Below are 8436 nucleotides of genomic sequence, written 5' to 3' on the forward strand. Positions count from 1 at the left end.
ACACTGACAAACAAACAAAAACAAACTTGTATTTAGTAGCTCCAAGTGACATAGAAGAAATTGTGAGAAAAGTACTAACCAAGCTAACTGGTCTCAAAGGTCCTGTCCAATGCCAATGAGTTTTGCCAGTTTTTGCCAAACTTCTTGTTTTTTCTGCCCACATGAATTTAATACAGGAACAAATAAATAAACAGATGGATCTTTTTTAAGGAAGAGGAGACTAAGTTGGTAGGTATTCAAGTGAAATCCATTCCAACACACACTTCCAACCACTAACTCACATCTGAAAAAGATACCACAAAGTAGATACTGTACAGATCCCACTCTTTTTCTCCTAATGGAACACAAAGTTTTTGTGACTGCTTAACGAATTCAAGCCATTTAAAAATCTCAAAGGGAGTACTGCAACATTCAAATTCTAACAGGCTCTGAGCAGTCACTTTCTTTTTTCTTCACTCAGCTCCTAATTACTAGGAAATTTTGACAAGTAGTTCACACATTCAAAAATCCATGCTTGGCTCTTCACAGATTCTCCAGATCCTTTAATCATCTCAGCTCTGTCAGCTGTGTGCACAGAACCATAGAGGAGTACTACAGCCACACAGGACTGCAGCAGCCTCTCCATTCCTCTTTCAAACTAGAGAGGCAGACAGGATACAAAGGGAAGCATATCCAGAAAGCTGGAGTGTCTCTTCAAAGACTAACTGAAATCTAATGAAAGGGGAAAGTTTTTATGAAGCTGAAGGAATCAGCGATACTGAAAACTAGTTGGAGATATTTTGCTTTTTGAAGAGTCAGGAAATGGCAACTTTTAATCAAAGAATTTTGAATACATGGTAGAGTATTTTAAAAGTACTAACTACAAAAAATTGTGTAAGATCCCATAAGAGGAAGACAATATAACACTTTTCTTCTGTACATTATAGTTTATTCATCAGAGCATCACAATTTTGTGGTAACAAGTCACTTGATTTATCAATAACCTAATCATTCACTGGATTTTTCATTCAATCACTTATTTACTTAGTAGGGTAACTTTTTCTAGACACAGGATAATGGATAAGCTGAAGCACATGAATAAGTATAATAAAAATAATTATGATTAACTATCAGAAATAGACATAGATCCCTGCATCACTCTGCTTCATAGTAAAATAAATTTTAATGAAAGGTTTCTTTGATTTTTCCGAAACTAAGAGAATTAGCTAAGAAGTTCACATCTCCATTTCTTTAATCCTGAAGCAAATAAAATAAGAAACTTTTTTTTGAAAGACTTCAAGCTCTCCCAGAATAATTTTTAAGGTCAGGCTAGAGAGAGAAGATGAGAACATGAACTGGAGCCCAACTACATCCCAGTATTGCATCTTCCAGCTACAGAGGTAGTCATATATATATATATATATATATATATATATATATATATATATATATGTATTCCTAGATATCTCAGTTTCATCATCCTATAATGTGGGCAATAATGGAATTTGCAGGGTTTCTGTGAGCTATAGTCAGTGAATATACACAAAAGAATGGTGCTTAACCAATAAAAGGTGGTATGTTGGTAGAAATTATCACTATCATTCAAAAGCTGTCATTTCACAAATGAAACACAGTGTGAAAAACATACATAGTATTGAGGAAGGATAAATTAAGGAAAACGAGGCCTAATGAAGGCAACTTAGAAGCACTGTCTTCTACCTTGAGGTACCTTACCTCAAGAATTAGTATCTGTACTCATTACCTTGCTCATGTAACTGTAACCCCTCTGTACAGTATTTTCACAATAAAAACTTATTTTTTTAAAAAAAGGAATTAGTATGTTTGGTGGCAGAATGAATCCTTTCCTGAGAGAAATGCCTGCCCCCACCCCCAAAAACATTAAAGGGTGAACACAAACATCAACAACCACAATGGTAAACAAGAGCCAGGAAGATAGAAAGTGTAACACCACCAAAAGTAATAAAGAGCAAAAAATACCGGAACTCTGTCTCTCTCCTTTTGAGAGCACCCACACTCTGTTAGAGTGTGCCCCTGCATTTCTGTGTGTTTATTGGTCTGGTTTTTGTCTGCTTGTCTGCTTGCTTACTGTTAGGAAATGGAGTCATGAGTGTTAGGAAAGATCAAGCAAATGAAAGGAGGGAAGGAAGGCAGAGACCTCAGCAGCCAGAACAGGCTTTAATCATGGCTGCAGAGGGACTCTATGTAATACCCAGAAGGGTCCCAGAGACAAAGAACGAGGAGCGGTGGGACGGGGTTGCAAGATTTTATACATTCTAAGAAGAGACTTTTCTTTGGAAATTCGTTGTCCTGCCCTGCTGGAGGTTTATTGCCTGAACTGTCCCATTTGGGGTTTCCAGTGTAAACAGTCCTGGTTGGCAGGTGGGGGTATCCTCCCGATGCTGAAGGTCGGGCTCTTTTAGATAAGGCTGAGGTGTGAGGTTTTCCTGAGAACCAGGAGGGCCCCCCCACCCCTGGGGAGGGTGGTCAATGGGTCAAAGGAGCAGCATTGAGTAAGGAGAACAAAGCAGATTCCCATCACTTACTCAATGAAGCTCTGCCAAGTTCTCTTATCATTATGACTTGTCCAGAAATTCTTATTCTGAGACTCAAGTCAAGGACCCAAAATTAAGAGCTCCTACTGAGAATGTAGCTTAGTGAGAGAATGATTGCCTAGTATGCACAAAGGCCTGGGTTCAATTCCTCTGTATCACATAAGCAGGTAAAACCAGGAGTGATACTGCGGCTCAAGTGGTAGGGCACTAGCCTTGAACATAGAGACATAGAGAGTATCACAGACAGTGCCCAAGATCTGAATTCAAGCCCCAGGACCAAAAAAAAAAAAAAAAAAGAGTTACTTCTTTTAGAGGAAAACTTCAGAGACCTTCATCTGCATCCAATGCAATATGAACAAAATAATATAAAATACTAATTATACATTTTCATACACATGTGTAAAAGCACATATATAACTATTTATGTAACATATTTAGCTGTTAATAATCATCATTAAATAAAGACAAAACCATGAAGTATTTCAGCTAATAGAGGGAAATAAGGTAAATAAAAGCAGAATGTGATATTTATTTTTCAATCAACATGTCACTTTCTACTACATTTCTATTACAGTCTTTGTTCTAAGTTGAGATTCTTGAAAGACTCAGCATGGTAAGTCTACAATCAGTCCTTATGTATGGCAATGCTAGTCAGCTTGGAGGAATTGTACAGTGTTAGGTAAAACAATCTGGGCCAGAATTTCGTGGTTTGTAACATCCCGCTAACAGCGTTACAATTTTGTCAAACTATTTATTTTCGTTTTGTAAATATTTCCTTCTTGTCTCCCCAGTGTTCATTCCCCACTGAATGGTCTTGGTGTATCTGAACATACACACATAGGTTTGTTTTTGGACTTCAGTTTTCCACTGATGTATGTGTATCATATAGTTGAATCTGCTCTACAGGTTTAGTAAGTTTTGAAATTAAAATAATTAATCCTTGTACTTTCTTATTTTTCAAAATACTTTTGACTACTAGAAGTACTATTAAAATTATATATATGTTAAGTATAATATTATATTTCTGAATATTATGTGAATGTGGGTAGTATTTTGAATATTATTTTTGCAGAAATGATAGACAGTTACTGCAAATAAATCACCTGAAATTCAAACAAAATTATCTTTGAATCTTTACATTAATTTGATACATATTGATATATTAACTATTAAGTCTCTCAATCCATAAACATTGGATGTTTATCTTGTTTAGGTATTAAAATTTTTTTCAGTAAGTTGTTTTAGTTTTTAGCATGTCTGTTTTTTTTTACACCTTCTGCTGGTTTATGCCTAAATATTTGAATATTTTATTGCTATTGTAAATAATATTGTTTATAAAAATTTGAATTGTAAAATTAAGCATATGGAAATACAATTTTTTTATTGATCTCATATATTTCAAATTCCTGAACTCACTTTTTACTCTGATAGGCTTTCAGTCTATTAATTAAGTTTACTTAAAATTATTAAAGTATTAAAATATTAAAATTAAAGTATTTCCCATATATAATTATGTCAATTGCAAGCAAATACAATTTCCTTTCCTTCTTTGCAATATGGTTGCTATTTTTGTTTCTTTTTCTTGATTAATTCTTTCTGCTGGAATCTCCAGTACTGAAATTGGTAAAGACTGCAAACATACTTGTTCCTGATCTTAGAAGGAAAAGATACTATTCTTTTGCCTTGTTAGCTATAGGGTTTTTGTTTTGCTTTGCTTTGTATTGTTTTTTAGATATTCTTTATCAGGATCAAGCTCCCTCTATTCTTACTTTTGCTAAGTATTGTGTTATGTAAAAAGATTGGAGTATATCAAATTGTTTTTAGTTGAGATGACCATGTGTTTTCAGTGCTTTTTTCCCTCTGGTTATATTAATTAATTGATTTCAACTGCCTCAAAACTTTATATAAAGAACTCATCCAATATGCCTTCTTGTCTCTGACTTGTTTTCTTCAATATATTTTTGAAATTTCTTCTTTTATAACTTTTATATCATTAAATGAATAACCAATTATAGTTTTATGTAGCGTATATTCACTCTAGGCCTCAAAAAATTTTAAGTTAATCATGTGAAATTAATTTAAAAATACACTATGAGGTGATTAAGTTTCATCTTAACTACCTGAATTTTTAAATATATTTTATTGTAAAAATACTGTGCAGAAGGATTACAGTTACATAAGTAAAGTGATGAGTACATTTCCTATCAAACATTGTTACCTCCTCCTTTGTTTTTTCCCCTACCATCCCTTCCTCCCCCCCCCAACCTCTCTATCTTCTCCCCCAAGTTGTAAAGTTCATTTGCAACATGGTTTCTTGTACATCTCATTGTTACAATGGGTAAACCTGTATCCTTATTTCAGCATTTTGTTATTTCCCTTCCCCTCCAAATTAGAAAAATGTGTATACAAGATGCAGGATACCAGAATCAAATACAGTGAAAACATGGGTTACACCATGGGGCAAGAACATACTAAAGTAACAACAAAAAAATCACATAGTACATTATAAACACATTCAAAACAATAGCAAGAAAGTTAAAACCACTTGTGTGTTTCATTTCCCTTAGCATAATCTGATATGGTCTTTTGTACATAGCTTTGAGTTTTTCTGCTTGTCCTATATATATACTAGTTATTGCAAATAAGGGAAACAATGGGACCTATGTTGCTTTGGGCCTGGCTTACTTCACTTAATATATTTTTCCAGGTCTTTCTGTTTTCTAACCAATGGGGCAGTGTCATTCTTTCTGATGGAGGCATAGAATTCATATATATATATATATATACATATACATATATATATATATATATATATATATATATTCTCACATTTTCTTGATCCATTCATCTACTAAGGGGCATCTGGGTTGGTTCCATATCTTAGCTATGGTAAATAATGCTGTAATAAACATAGTTGTGCTGGTAGCTTTAGTATAGCCTTGTTTGTGATCACTTGGGTAAATGCCCAAAGGTGGGATTGCTGGGTCATAGGAGAGCTCTATGTGGAGTCTTTTGAGGAACCTCCATACTGCTTTCCAAAGTAACTACCGGAATTTTTGTCCAAAACCTTTAACTTTAATTATTTTCCAAATACTTTAAAGACCACATTTTGTATTACTTAAGAAACAGTCAATAAAAAGACAATCTAAGCTAAATTTTAATTCAAATTTATCTTTTATTTGACTACAAGCTTGACATCAGCTTATTGTTTATGATGTTCTTGAATGAATTAACTAAATTACAAGTTGAGCTGTAAAAGTTGGCCTAGAATTTAAAATTCTATTGGCATGCTACAATGTGTATGTAGCATAATGGAAACTAATTTGGTTCTTTCTTGCATGCTTGCATGCAAATGTTCATGGATCCACTGATTTCTCAGCAGTGTAACAGAACTCATGGGTAGATGTACAATTCTGAGTACTGCATTTCTAAAGGATGTTAATTATTAATGTCATATGTAAATTAAATTGAAAAATAAAGGTAATGTAGCCATAAGGGAGGAAAACAAATGCATGGTTTATTTGTTTTTCCAATTTTACAAAGTTTCAAGATGGGAAGTAATTTTTTGTGTACATTATAATAACTTTACAGCGAATTAGCCTCACAACACTATTAAAAACATTCAACTCTTTCTACTCTATGATCTGTTGATATACCACTGCACAAAACAAGAGTGGCGCTTGGAAGAGATGGGTAAGATTTTCCATATAGGTTTTCTTGGTTTAGATCTTTCACTAAAGTAACTATTACTCATTCAACGTAAACAAAATCATATATTTCATAGAATATGCAATAGCATCTGAATGCTAATCTTATAATTTAACTATTTTCAAAATATTTCATTATTCCTTGTTTCAATTCATATGTAGTCTCTCAGATACACTAATACACACCCAATCATCAAGGTCTTTCTTCCTTCTAGTCCCCATTCTTTCCACACATACAACAACTGGTTTATTCTATCACTTTGGAAATTGAGATGTTCTGAAAACATCCTAATTCCTTATTTTCACAATTTTGATTTATATTGTTCTATTTTCATCCTTAGCCATATTTTGTAGCAATATTTTCCTTTGAATAAATTTCCATGAGATTTAAATGATTAAGAATGAATGCCAAGGGCTGGGATTGTGGCTTAGTGGGACAGTCTTTGCCTAGCATGCCTAAAGCCCTGGGTTCAATTCCTCAATACAACATAAACAGAAAGGATGTGGTGCTATGGCTCAAGTGGTAGAATGCTAGCCTTGAGCAAAAGAAGCTCAGGGACAGTGCTCAGGCCCTAAGTTCAAGCCCTAGAATTGGCAAAAAAAAATAATATAAAAAAGTTATCAGTTTTCTATATTAATATTTCTGACTTCACGGGAAAATATATTTTATAATTCATAAATATTTTAATATTACTCTCTAGGCCAGTGGTAGAGTGAAAGATTTAGAGGCTTTGGATATTCATTCAAATCTTGGTTTGGTTTTTACCAGCTGTGTAATGATTTTCCGTTATTAAAGCCTATGAGAATTAAGTAACAAAAAAATGATTCATAGCGTATGATTTGTTATGAAATGTATTGATTACAAAATTATTAAGGCAAAAATATGATACAGTGGTGGCTTAATTAATGGTTACAAGCTTTGTCCATTAAAATGAGGAAAAAGATGAAAGAGAATGCTAGTATACATAGCAGAACAGTGAATATTCAACATATTTTACATAAGTTGAAGGGTGAGGAAAGAGAAAAAGAGGGAGTCAGGGAGAGAGAGAGAAGCAACAAATGAGTGATGGAATAGGTAATCTTAAGAAGAGTAAATGAGCAAAGGAGAAAACAGTTTTCTCTATTCAAAAATTTCTTTCTTCTTCAAATATAACATGTTTGTGTTTAGATTTGATGTGCCTTTACTATTTCAAACTTCTGTGGTGAAAAACAACCTTTTCCAAATCTCCTATTTTAGGTAGCTAAAGCTGAATTCTGTTCCTGTATTAACATCTTAAATCTCATTGCCTGTAGCAGTTTAGCTTTGGCTATATTACATGTTCATGAGAGGTGTATGCAACCCATTGTCTTTGTTTACATCACAAAGAGATGAAACAATGTTCATATGAGTCATTTGTATTTATAAACAACCAAAAGATACCTAGCTCCAAATCCTTTTACTCATCAGTGATACACATTATTTTTGTTCTCATTTTACAGCTCAAAACAAATAATAGGTTAAGAGTAAAGTTAATGGTTTTAGTTACACAATCCTCCCACAAGAAAGAATAAGATAATATTTTTGTTTCCCATAAAACAATCTTATGGACTAAATTAGGTCTTATGGACTAAATTAGGTACTTAAACACTACTAAGACTTTGCAGCGTAAATTAATACTTCACTCTAAGGTAGTAAGAGATTCAAGTTTCCTCTCATTGTTTGTCAGATATATTCTCAACAAGCAAGAAGTTTCCTCTTCATGGTTAATGCAACTGGATATATAAAAGCTGAACACTGGACATTTATCGCCCATGGATTATAATTCTACCACAGCATTTAGGTAATGATTGATGTTTAATGATGAGGAGAGTTTCTGAAGTCTAAAAAGAGGTAGGAAAATAATTTCAGAAAGAATGAAAAACAGTTATGTCAGCTCAGCAAGATCACTGCTGACATCTACTGGATGGAAACTTAAGCAAAAATTTTATTCAACTTGTAAGAACTAGTCTGTTGTAAACTATTACATTGTCCTATTTTGTTAAAACATTGTCCAGGCCTCTAGGCAGTATATAGTAAGCACAGCTCTATACTGCATTTTGTGTTCTGAGTAATTACTTTGAATATTAAGGTTATCCATTGTACCAGAAGCTGCATTATCTACCTGTGTCTAATATTTTAAGTGATTCTAGTCTTAAAA

Source organism: Dipodomys merriami, unplaced genomic scaffold, assembly GCF_024711535.1.
Source record: "Dipodomys merriami isolate MVZ:Mamm:240054 unplaced genomic scaffold, mDipMer1.0.p SCAF_1, whole genome shotgun sequence".
NCBI classification, from domain to species: domain Eukaryota; kingdom Metazoa; phylum Chordata; class Mammalia; order Rodentia; family Heteromyidae; genus Dipodomys; species Dipodomys merriami.